General features: G+C 41.4%; 1 protein-coding gene across 4 annotated transcripts in view; it reads right to left on the reverse strand.

The window, feature by feature from the left end:
• The window catches only part of LOC109412019 (aquaporin AQPAe.a), a 364,435-nt gene that overhangs the window by 259,390 nt on the left and 91,443 nt on the right, over positions 1 to 13,602 (reverse strand). The window lies entirely within an intron of this gene.

Consider the following 13,602-nt stretch of genomic DNA (forward strand, 5'->3'; position numbering starts at 1 on the left):
TCATATTTTTGTCGACGCTAATAAAAAATCGAAAATTAAAGAAAATTGAGTGGCATCGTTGTCCCGTAGTTGTCGTTGTAGTGGCAAAAGTTGTCCTATTGTAATCGCTGTCAATATCTCTAATGGAATTGATGATCGGTAAACGTCACTCGAACCTTCATCTGGTGTGATTCTACAATTGTAGATAAAATCCGCTACATGTCACTATCGGCATTATTTAATTCTTCAACTTTACACTTTTACAGCTCTTTTGTCCACTAGGGCACTGCGTGAGCGATTCCAATTGGCAGCTGCACTTACACTTTGCGCCTGAAGTTTGCGTTCTAATTCTACTATATCGAACTACATAGTTGCCTTTGCGCTGCTGTCACTTTTCTATCCTTTGTTCATGGTTGAACGATGAGCACGAGGATATTGATGTGTGGCTTTTGTTCCTTTTCCAGTCCGATTGGGAGTCCATTATGAGTTGCCGTTAGTCGATGTCCCGGCTCCGTTAGAGCATATTCTCACAAGAGGCTCAGGTGTCAGCTGCTCTCGGGGGGAAGAGCAACAGACGAAAAATTGCAAGTGCCGGGGCTGGGATCGAACCCATGACCATCCACTTATGAAGTGAACGTAGAGACTACTACCCCAAGTAACACAGAAAACATCTTTTAAATTCAACGTTACTAACGATGTTTTTTAAATGTCATATATGAGTTTTAGAATACCTCTTGTGTTATTTTCAAGCTCTAATTATGTTTATGATTTACAAACAATTCAAAATAAATGTTCTTCCCTCATCAGTTTCATCATGTTATACATGTGATAATTATACTATAATATAACATTATTAGAACATCAAAACACAAAACAACAAGATTCTCTTCTGACATTCGACAAACACAACTTTCGTTACGCTTAGCTCTCTGTTCCAAAAGATCAGAAAGGCAGTGCTATTCATCCGCATCATCATGAAACCATCGCACTACAGCAAACTATTTGGCTTCGAGTGTCATAAATATTGATATTGTTTTCCCTTGAAATGACACCAAATGAAGAACTAGCAGTGACACCGCCCTGTAGTGCACATCTACATCCACCGAATTCCGTAAATTCGTCAGCATCCAGCTGCACTATCTCCATTCTGGGCGTCCATATGCTGCTAGCCAATTTCCTTACCATTATCTTACTTTGCATTCATTTGTGATTATTCCGAAAGCGTTGTTCAGGAAAATCGTCACCGATCATTTAACATGTACTAGAAAGCCCACAAAAACTATTAAAAAAAACCGGCAAGATTTTTGACAAAAAAGTAAACAACACAATACTTGACAATAATACTTTGACATTTGACAGATCTTGCCTAACCAAAGAATAAGTTATAGTATAGTTATTTGAATGTTGTAATGATGGTCCCAAATCAAAAGTTCGTATTTTTATGTGTGTATGTTGTAGAAATGTTTTTTAGACATATTATAAATGTACATGTAACGCACAACTACAATTTTTCGATGGATTGCTGTCATAACGCATTTTAAACGTTATTTCAACTTAATTTCTAATCAAAGTATAATGACACAGATAAACCCTTCAGTAAAATTATTCACGTTACAGTACCGTTCACAAACATTAACACGATTTTGATTTAAGGCGGACGCAACTATTGCGTTGAAACAGGATTTGCAAACTTAATGTTAATAATGGAATAATGGAATTGTATTGGAGGCAATATTAGTAATAATCTTCTCAACTTGGGTCACACATTATATTAAAATTGCGATTAGAACAGTTTATAACACTTTGAACGGTACTGTAACTTTTTCAGATCAGCTGCCATATTGCTTTTTCAGGAAGGTTTACAATCCATCATCACAAAGAGGTATTATTTGGTTGATATATGTGGCGTTATCAATTCAAATCAAAGGCGATGAATTTATGGGTGAGTAAAAACGGTGGTTTCACGATAAATTTTTAACCGCATGCAAAATATCACTGTCATTACTGAGTAACACCCATTTCTGATTTAGTTATCTGATAAGTTTTGAAAAGCCATCGAAGCCATCTATAAAAAATATGTTTCAGGTTGAAAAAATGTTTATCAATAAAAAACAATCTGTTTATTTTTTTCTGGCAGTTTTACGCTTGACATTTGTTATTCTTCATAATTGGTTATGAATGTTAGTTATATCACTTAAAATGAGCGTAATCTCAACATCTGCATATGGTATGTAATATAAGTGTATTCTCCAAGTTACATTACATGAAATCAACTTAGTTTCAACTAATAAACATGATTGTATTATGAATGGATTTTGCAAGTTTTAATACTGCCAAATTATTTTGTTATAACTAATAAATACACAAGTGTCCAATTTCACGTACTGAGGACGTCATTTTCAGTACTATAAAAGTATTCGAATACATCTTATAGAACTTGTAAGATGTTTTATAAGCCGCCATTTTTTGCGCTGTTTTGATGATATAGGTGTTCAATTTCAAGTCAAATAAACAAGAAAAATACTTCTGAATAAGTTGTAGAAGTGTCTTTTTAACTGTTATGTAACAAGCGGTGTTACTTGGGACGCCACGGGCCCCGGTTTTCATTCAGAGTACTTGAAATTCTAAGTCTATCTTCGGTGGCAAAATGGATCGCAACAAAACAAATCGCAGCCGATGAAGAAACAAAAGGAGTAAAAGGGACTTCGACCCACACCGGGAACCTCTGGCTCTGGTACCAACAAGATGGTGACTAGTTGAAGGAAAACGTGGAGGGTAACTAACTAAACGCTGAGACCTCCAGTTGTCTATCCACACTTCATCGTTAAGCCTACGACAAGAATCAAACATTCTTTTAAATGTTGTCCAAATGAGCGCACGAGGAAATGTCTTGTATAAGATTTAATAGACGCATTTTACGCGCAGGTCGAACGTGAGTACGACCGCTGCCCAAACCACGACGTCAAGATCATCATAGGGGATCTAAACGCTCAGGTAGGCCAGGAGGAGGAATTCAGACCGACGATTGGAAAGTTCAGCGCCCACTAGCTGACGAACGAAAATGGCCTGCGCCTCATCGATTTCGCCGCCTCCAAGAACATGGCCATTCGTAGCACCTTCTTCCAGCACAGCCTCCCGTATCGTTACACCTGGAGATCACCACAACAAACGGAATCGCAAATCGTCCACGTTCTGATTGATGGACGGCACTTCTCCGACATTATCGACGTCAGAACCTATCGTGGCGCTAATATCGACTCTGATCACTACCTGGTGATGGTTAAACTGCGCCCAAAACTCTCCGTTATTAACAATGTACATTACCGGCGGCCGCCCGCTACGATCTAGAGCGACTGAAGCAACCTGATGTCGCCACCGCATACGCGTAGAATCTCGAGGCGTTGCCGGACGAGGGTGTGCTCGATGTGGCCCCTCTAGAGGACTGCTGGAGTACAGTCAAAGCAGCCATCAACGTTTTTAAGCCCATGCGATTTACAGAACGATGATGCTACTACACACATGGATGTCAACGATGTTGGATTCCGTGGAAACGGTAATGGTCACTCAGAAGCAGTCGATACTCCTGCTTCCCCAGGTAATGCATTGAATAGTATATGTCTTGCCGAAGCCTTCTATGATGCTACCAAAAATATAAGAAACGAAAACTTCCAGTCCTTCTACAACTCTTCGCTTGCAACCTTTCCTGAGGGCCTTTCTACTGTGTCAGGTAATGCTAGGAGCAGTATATGTCCTGCCGAAGCTACAGATGGTACTGCCTATTGTTCAAGTCACGACAACTTCCAGAACAATCTCGCACATGCGGACCAGTTCATGGAACTCTGTTCGCATATCAGCCCCGAACCACTCTCTAATCCAGCGGACTCATCTCATAATTTGCACTTTGGAGTCCAGCTTCCTCTGTCAGGTAACGCCACTCATAGTATATGTCTCGCCGAAGCCTCCGGTGATACTGCTCGCCATTCAAGTGATGCCAACTTTCAGACTCGTACTGCTCCGAGTACAATGAACACAGTTTCGTCAGCCTCCATCAACATCCTCCCAAGGGAGCAACATTCATTATCAGGTAATGCTAGGAATGGTATATGTCTTGTCGAAGCTCCAGATGATACTGCACGCCATTCAAGGGACAATCATTTCCAGACGGACCGCAACTCAACCCCTCATCCTGCTGAAGTTGATGACCCCAGAGAGAAGCTTACGGTTTACTATCAAAATGTTCGTGGTCTTCGGACAAAAGTTGATGATGTCTTTCTCGCTATATCTGACTCCAGCTATGATGTGATAGTATTAACTGAAACCTGGCTCAACGATCAAATATTCTCATCCCAGTTATTTGGCAGCACGTACTCTGTGTATAGGAATGATCTAACATCTTGAATAGTCGCAAATCTCGTGGCGGTGGTGTCCTAATTGCTGTTTCTACGGCCATAAATAGCTGCATCGATCCATCTCCCGTTGCATCCAGTCTTGAGCAGCTTTGGGTTAGGCTTAAACTTGCTGATACCGCAGTTAGCATTGGAGTTATCTACTTACCGCCCGACCGTAAGACAGATGTGAAAGGCATAAATCACCATATTGAGTCAATCGGAGCTGTACATAATAATCTTGGACCCAACGACCATGTACTCCTGCTAGGCGATTACAATCAATCCGGTTTGGTATGGACTCGTGCTGATGATGAAGTTCCGATGGTAAATGTGTGTCAGTCAGAAATTTCTGGCGCAAGTGCTGCATTGCTGGATGGCTTTAGCTTGCACGGCTTGAGGCAGATAAATTTCATTGGCAACAGGAACAACCGTTTACTCGACCTTGCGTTAGTGAATGATGTTACGCTGGATGCTTGTTCTATCCGCGAAGCACCTGAGCCTCTTTCTGTTATTGATGCAGATCACCCTGTCTTGGAAGTTGAAATATCGCTATTGAAACCCGATCTCACTGTTGTTGCTGACGAACCAGCTCTTAATTTCCATAAAGCGAACTACAACGGAATAATGGAAGCACTTTATCAAATGGATTGGTCGTTTTTGGAGTCTCTCGAAATTGATGATGCTGTGTGTCGCTTCACCAACGTTATGCTCAACATGCTAGCTGAGTTTGTTCCACCGCGTGGTCCTACTCCTAAGCCTCCATGGGGTAATGCTCGCCTTCGTCATTTGAAGCGTTTACGTTCGAAGTCACTTCGGAAATACTGTAGATCACGTTGTCCGTTCAGTAAACTGCAGTTTAATTGTGCAAGCAATAATTACCGGATATACAATCGTTTCCTATACAAGCGGTATACACTACGAATGCAAGATAATCTGCGACTAAATCCCAAGCAATTCTGGCGTTTTGTTAACACGAAGCGGAAAGAAGGCGGATTACCAGTAGAGATGTTCCTGGAAAATCTTACCGGCAGTACCGGAGGAGAAAAGTGCAACCTTTTTGCAGCCCACTTTGAGAGTGCATTTAACATTTCTCGTGCATCTACGACTCAGATCGAACTGGCAGTTCGGGATACCCCAAGCAATGTGCTTTCGTTAGAATGTTTCCAAATTACACCTCAGCAAGTCAGTTCTGCCATCGAAAAGCTAAAATCATCTTCCTCAACAAGTCCTGATGGTATTCCGCCGTGCATTCTGAAGAAGTGTCGTAATGCCTTGATTCAACCGCTTACAGTCATCTTTAACAACTCGCTTAGGCAATGCAAATTTCCGACGGAATGGAAGTATTTTGAAATGTTTCCAGTTTACAAAAAGAAAAACAAACGAGATGTTGCGAACTATCGAGGTATAACTTCTCTGTGTGCTTGCTCAAAATTTTTTGAAATCATCATTAACAACGCACTGTTTGCATCCTGCAAAGCATACATTTCTCAAGATCAACATGGTTTCTATCCTAAGCGATCAACTTGTACGAACCTTTCTCAGTTCACTTCATTCTGCTTGCGAAGCATGGATGCAGGAAAGCAAGTTGACACAGTGTATACAGACTTCAAATCCGCCTTCGACCGAGTTGATCATAGGATATTGCTTGCGCGGCTCAGAAAACTTGGAATCTGTCCAGAACTGATCGATTGGTTTGAGTCGTACCTAGAGAATCGTCAGCTCGTAGTGAAAATAGGACCCGATAAGTCTAGAGTTTTCACGAATACGTCCGGTGTGCCACAAGGAAGTAATCTCGGCCCGCTACTATTCACGATATACATCAACGATCTATCCATTGCGCTTCCTCCAGGCTGTCGCCTTTTTTATGCTGACGATGTTAAGTTGTACATGGTTATAAAAAGTATTCTGGATTGCATGACTCTTCAACGTCTGATTGACCTCCTCGTCGAATGGTGCTCCAAAAATTTGTTGACTCTGAGTGTTCAAAAGTGCTGTGTTATGTCATTTCATCGCAAGCTGCATCCAATTACTTACGACTATACCATCGCCAATCAAGTCCTCACACGAGTTTCACAAGTCCGTGATCTCGGTGTTACACTAGACACAGCACTCACGTTTCACGGTCACCATGATGACATTATCTGCAGAGCTAATCGGCAATTAGGGTTTATTTTCAAGATTGCAAGCGAATTCCGTGATCCCTTTTGCCTTCGTTCGCTTTACTGTGCATTAGTACGATCAATACTTGAGTCAAATGTAGTAGTATGGTGCCCATTTCAAACCACCTGGATCGCAAGAATTGAGGCTGTTCAGAAGAAATTCGTCAGATACGCTCTGCGTGGACTGCCATGGCGCGACCCGCTCAACTTACCACGATACGAGGATCGCTGTAACCTTTTGGGAATGCAGACCCTGAGCCATAGAAGAAAAACTGCGCAAGCTGTGTTTGTCGCCAAGATTTTACTAGGAGAGACCGAGTCTTCAGCCATTCTGTCTCAACTGAAAATCTATGCTCCAGAACGCACCCTCCGACAACGCGAATTCCTACGGATGGATCACAGGAATACCGAGTACGGATTGCACGATCCCTTACGATTCATGTCGAAAAGCTTCAATGATGTCTACGAGTTTTTCGATTTTAATACCTCTGCCACAACCTTCAAGCAAAGATTGCTGAGCAACCGTTCTCTGCCACGACATGGATGAAATGGAACTAAGTGGAAACAGAGCGGGTGAGTATCGCTCCATAAACTTTGTTGCTTGAGTAGTTTGCTATCCGTTTTTTTTTTATTTCCGGTTTTCAACAAACTTCACGACGAGATTCATTGGATACGGATTGATGGACAACTTCACTGTTCAAGACCTGCAGTAATATAACTTTTATTTATTTTTTATGTATCTGTACTGTTGTAATTATGTTAGCCGTGCATCGAATGTTTTTCAAATAATTGTAATGTTGTTGAAAAGACATGGAGTTTTTACGCCTTTTTGAAGGAGCCCAATTGAATGTTTTTGGTTCGTTCAAGGAGGCTTTTCTCCATCACACTTCATTAAGACAAGATGTCAGATGAAGCAAATAAATAAATGAAAATGAAAATGAAAATGAAAAAAAAACAACGCAGCCGAGAGCACTATCGGGTACGTAGAACGGAGTCGACGAAACTAACGAGTCTGGAATAACAAAGAGGAGTTCCAATCGAGCAGGAGACCTGTCAAAACGACCAGGATTCGCCACTTTGGTATACTCGAGACACTTTAGACGAAACGATTGGTTCGACGAGGAGTGCAGAGCGGTTCTGAAGGAGAAGGATGCAGCGCGGGCGGTAATGCTGCAGCATGGAACCCGACAGAATGTGGAGCGATACAGACAGAAGCGGAAGCAGCAGACCCGTCTCTTCCGGGAGAAAAAGCGCCGCCTGGAAGAAGCGGAGTGCGAGGAAATGGAACTGCTGTGCCGTTCACAGGAAACACGCAAGTTCTACCAGAAGCTCAACGCATCCCGCAAAGGCTACGTGCCGCAAGCCGAAATCTGCAGGGACAAGGACGGGAGCCTCCTGACGGACAAACGTGAGGTGATCGAAAGGTGGAAGCAGCATTCCGACGAGCACCTGAATGGCGAAGAGAATGTAGGCACGGAGGACCAAGGCAGCGGAGGAAATGACTATATTGGTGCAGCAGAGGACGGGAACGAACCAACTCCCACGCTGAAGGAAGTTAAGGATGCCATCCACCAGCTCAAAAACAACAAAGCGGCTGGTAAGGACGGTATCGCAGCAAAACTAATCAAGATGGGCCCGGAAAAGTTGGCCACCTGTCTGCACCAGCTAGTAGTCAAGATCTGGGAAACCGAACAGCTACCGGAGGAGTGGAAGGAAGGGATAATCTGTCCCATCCACAAGAAAGGCGACAAGTTAATGTGTGAGAACTTTCGAGCGATCACCATTTTGAATGCCGCCTACAAAGTGCTATCCCAGACCATCTTCCGTCGTCTTTCACCTAAAGTAAATGAGTTCGTGGGAAGTTACCAAGCCGGTTTCATCGACGGCCGGTCGACAACAGACCAGATCTTCACCGTACGGCAAACCCTCCAGAAATGCCGTGAATACCAGGTCCCAACGCACCACCTGTTCATCGACTTCAAAGCGGCATACGACAGTATCGACCGCACAGAGCTATGGAAAATCATGGACGAGAACAGCTTTCCCGGGAAGCTGACTAGACTGATAAGAGCAACGATGGACGGTGTGCAGAACAGCGTAAGGATTTCGGGTGAACTATCCAGTTCATTTGAATCTCGACGGGGACTACGACAAGGTGATGGACTCTCCTGCCTACTATTCAACATCGCCCTGGAAGGTGTTATGCGACGAGCCGGGCTCAACAGCCGGGGTACGATCTTCACGAAATCCAGCCAATTTGTCTGTTTTGCGGATGACATGGATATTATTGTTAGAACATTTGGAACTGTGGCAGAACAATACACCCGCCTGAAACGTGAAGTAGCAAAGGTCGGACTGGTGGTGAATGCGGCTAAGACAAAGTACATGCTGGTAGGTGGGACTGAGCGAGACAGGACAAGCCTTGGCAGCAATGTTACGATAGACGGGGATACTTTCGAGGTGGTAGAAGAATTCGTTTACCTCGGTTCCTTGCTAACGGCTGACAATAACGTGAGCCGTGAAATACGAAGGCGCATCATCAGTGGAAGTCGTGCCTATTATGGGCTCCAGAAGAAACTGCGGTCAAAAAAGATTCACCCCCGCACCAAATGTACCATGTACAAGACGTTAATAAGACCGGTGGTTCTCTACGGACACGAGACATGGACCATGCTCGAGGAGGACCTGCAAGCACTCGGAGTTTTCGAGCGACGGGTGCTAAGGACGATCTTCGGTGGTGTGCATGAGAACGGTGTGTGGCGGAGAAGGATGAACCACGAGCTCGCTGCACTTTATGGCGAACCCAGCATCCAGAAAGTGGCCAAAGCCGGAAGGATACGATGGGCAGGGCATGTTGCAAGAATGCCGGACAACAACCCTGCGAAGTTGGTGTTTGCTAACCATCCGGTTGGTACAAGAAGGCGTGGAGCGCAGAGAGCATGATGGGCGGACCAGGTGGAGCGAGATCTGGCGAGTTTTGGGCGTGACCGACGTTGGAGAGCTGCAGCTGCAAATCGAGTATTATGGCGGCAAATTGTTGATTCAGTATTATCATGAATTTGATGTTAACTAAATAAATGAATGAAGATTTAATATATCTCAGTGATCTACGTCATGCTGCTTGTAATAGTTCTTGCCAAATTGGAACAGAACTGAGCCAGCAAGAGTTGGAAGAAGCGGGACAATCACTACGGATTCTGGAGCACTCGGGAACTTCATCGGTACGCTTGGAGTTGAAAAGTGCCGGTTAACGAGGAACAAATTTTACTTTGTTTGGGAAAAACGCTTTACCTATCAAGCACTCCTAAACATGGAGCTCCACAAGAGATTTATTCCGATAATGGACCGAATATTATGGAGGTTGGCCAAAAGCTGCACAATGAAATCCGCAAAATCATTTTGAATCTTGGCAATATGTTTACAGACACCTACACACATCAGAGATGCAACTACCGAACTGCTGCCAAATTGGCATTATTGGATGTAATACCAAAGTATGGTATTTCCAAAGAGAATGAGGTATGTACTTGCAAAACCAAACTGATACAGAAGATGGTGGCTCCAAAGAGGATGATGTGGGGGAGGTTACAACGGCCCATTGCCTACTGTCCAACGATAGATGACAAAGATATCCAAATAACTTGTCCATGTTTTACGATAGTGACCCCAAACTTTTGGTCGATGACATCAAGAGTTAATTTACGTAATAACTTTTTTCTAGATTGTTTAGCTAAGTTCGCTAAAATGCATTTGAAAACTAATAGAAAATAGGTTATATTACCGCTCTCATCTTAAAATTTGGTCGACCCAAATTCCAGCGACACTGCCGTAAGTTTGTTTTCATTTTTTTTTATAAATTTAAGCAACTTTGAGTAAAGTTTACATACAAATATTTTTGTAAAAGTTTAACCTTAATCATGTATAAAGTTACTTTGACTTATTATCTTTTGAATGAGACCTAGTGTTTTAAAATCCGACACAAATTGGCGGAAATATGTGCCTAAAAAAATGACATGTTTTTAAGGGGGTGACCCCAAACTTTTGATCGGGAGTGTAGGTAAATGTCATCACATTGTTATGCACTATTACGAATTATGGATGGTTTATGGTATGGACTAGGTTTATGGTATGCTACGTAGCTTTCTACTAAGCCTATTGAAAAAAAAATATTTCGTAATTAATAAAATTTTTACTTGCATTAAGAATCATTATCCAGTAAATTATTGCATGAATTATTGTTTTCTAGTCACATTAATGTAAATAGCAGATAATGGAAATAAATGCTGGCTTTTTATGAAATACATGCAGCTTTCGGACGCAACAACTGTATCTGAAAAAATGGTTTGGAATCCTGCGTTAATAATAATACATTGTGTATACAGATAAAAATCTCATATCCCAAGCAACACACATGTTATAATAGAGTTACGACAGCGCAAGTTTTGGTTGTATATAAGTTTATTTTACGTAATTCTAACATTGTGTTGGAATAACGTAAAATAAACTTCTATACAACCAAAACTTGCGCTGTCGTAATTTTTATATAACATGTGTGTTACTTGGGATGCTTCTCACGGCCAACAGACCAATATTTAGGAACCTTTCAGAAGAATTTCGGAAGAAACTCCTGGAGGAATCTTAAAAGAAATCATTGAGAAATTTCAAAAGAAATTCCGTGAGGAGTTTCTAGAGTAATCCTAGATAAAACTTTTGGAGAAATTTTGAATAAACTCCTGGAAGAATCTCAGAAGGAGATATTTGAAGATTCTTAGAAGGAACTCCTGGTTCAATTTCTGAAGAAAACACGGAAGAAAATTTTAAAAGAATCCCGGAAGGAATTTCTCTAGGAATCCCAAAAATAACTTTTGGGAAATCCTGGAGAATTATTTGGAGGAATTCCAGAAGCAACTATGGGAGGAATCCGTAAAGGGATTCCTCGTGGAATTCTAAGAGATTCTGGAGAAATCCTGTATGTATGTAAAGAAATAAAGAAATAAAGAAATAAAGAAATGGAGGGATGCCAGAAAAAGTCCCGGGGAAAAATCCTCGATAAATCCTAGAAGGAAGTCTTCTAGGAATCTCAGAAGAATCCAGGAAGGAATTCCTGGAGGAATCCCAAAAACAACTCCTGGGAGGGTTTTGAAAGAATGCCGGAGGTGCTTGCTGCAAAGAACTCGGAATGAATATCTGAGTGCATTCGTGAAGGAAACCAAGAAGAAACTCCTGGAGGAGGAATCCCGGAAGGAACTTCTTTAGGAAACCCAGAAAGAAGTTCTGATGAAATTTCAAAAGAAATTCCGGTTAAAATCCCTGAAGAGATGTCCGAAGAAAATGCTGGTGGAAGAGAGAAGAAGAAAACCTTGAAAGAACTCCTGAAGGAAACCATGGATAAACTTTTAGAAAAACCTTAGAAAAAAAATCCGGGCGAAATCTCAGAAGGAACTTTTGGAGAAATCGAAGAAGGAGCTCCGGAAGGAATTCTTGGAGGGATCTCTGAAGGAACCCCTGAAGGAATACAAGAAAGAGAAATTCTCAAATGGAATTCCAAAAGAAATTCTTGGAGAAATCCCAGAAGGAATTGCTAGAGGAATTAAAAAGGGAGAAACTCTTAAAAATGGAAATCCCAAAAAAAAACTTCTGGATGAATTCCAAAATGAACTGCTAAAAGAATTCTAGAAGAAACTACTGCAGGGTCCTTCAAATGTCGTGGTGAATTTTATTCAAATGAAACCAATTTGATATCTCAACAACGCAAAATAATATCTTCGGAAGAGCTCCTAGGCTAATATCGTATTTAACGGGAGCGGGACATTTGGCATCAAGTCATTTGGCATAAGGTCGTTTGGCATAAGATCACTTGGCATAAATACATTTAGCATAATTGTCATTTGGCATAAAGGACATTTGGCATAACCGAAATGCACCCTTCTTTATAATGCCAAGTGTCCATTATGCCAAATGACCGTTATGTCAAATGACTTTATGCCAAGTGACCTTATGCCAAACGGCCTTTTGCCAAATGACCTTATGACAAATGACGCAGACCCGTATTCAACTGTATTGGGAGCATCAACTTCCTGTCCTTCGGCATCAAGCAGAACGATGGGTGGTTTATTGAGTCATTAGCTTTGGTGATAATCTACACTGGTTGCACATATGGTCTTTATGTCGGTGATCTGAACCTGGCAGTCGGAAATGTGTGACTTTGTGACGAAATGCTACGAGGGGGGAGGGGTTTTTTTCAAATCTCTTAAAAAAAAGCTACGTCATTTATGGACACCCCCTTATGTATCTTAGTATGTTTTGCAGTTCATATTTTCAACAAATTCTAGAAAACAGTGCCTTGGCAATAAAGATGTTGCATTACTGTAAATAATCAAGTTTCAAAATGTCAACAATAAAAATCGGCAACTGCAAAAAACGACATGCATCAATAATTCTAATAAGCTACTTTAACTCCAAATTGCCATACTGTGATCATAAATTTTAATGCCAATTTTTTACGGTTACGGTGAAATAGACTATTGTACTCCGACAAAATTAGTGCGCCTCATAAATTTGTATTTTTGTAGAATTTTGCATCAGCATAAATAAGTAGTGTTCATCTTATTTTAGCACAAAAACTCAAGCATGCTTTATTTTTCTCAAGAATTTTTCAAGTTTATACATACATATCACAAAACATTGAAACATAATAGAACATTTGATAAATCTATATATATAAAAATGAGTTTGAAGTCCCTTTGAGGCAACAAAAGTCACGAACGGCTGAACTGATCAGCATGACTCTTGCACGGTTCGATTCGTATTCGTAGTGGCTGTGTTTATATGTAATAAAAAGTTACGAAAATCAACTAAAAATGTAAGAAAATAGACAAAATGCTTATTTTTTATTACCTGGGAAGAAAATCAACACGATCGAAATGAAACCAATCTAGAGTGCCATGCTGCAATGACCATAACAATTGTCAAACCACCAAAACTTGGCAAGACAAAGTTTGCCGGGACAGCTAGTATTCAATAATTTAGAAATTAAATAAAATGGCACTGTGCAACATTGCAGTATACATGTTTTG

The sequence above is a fragment of the Aedes albopictus genome, chromosome 2 (assembly GCF_035046485.1).
Source record: "Aedes albopictus strain Foshan chromosome 2, AalbF5, whole genome shotgun sequence".
NCBI classification, from domain to species: domain Eukaryota; kingdom Metazoa; phylum Arthropoda; class Insecta; order Diptera; family Culicidae; genus Aedes; species Aedes albopictus.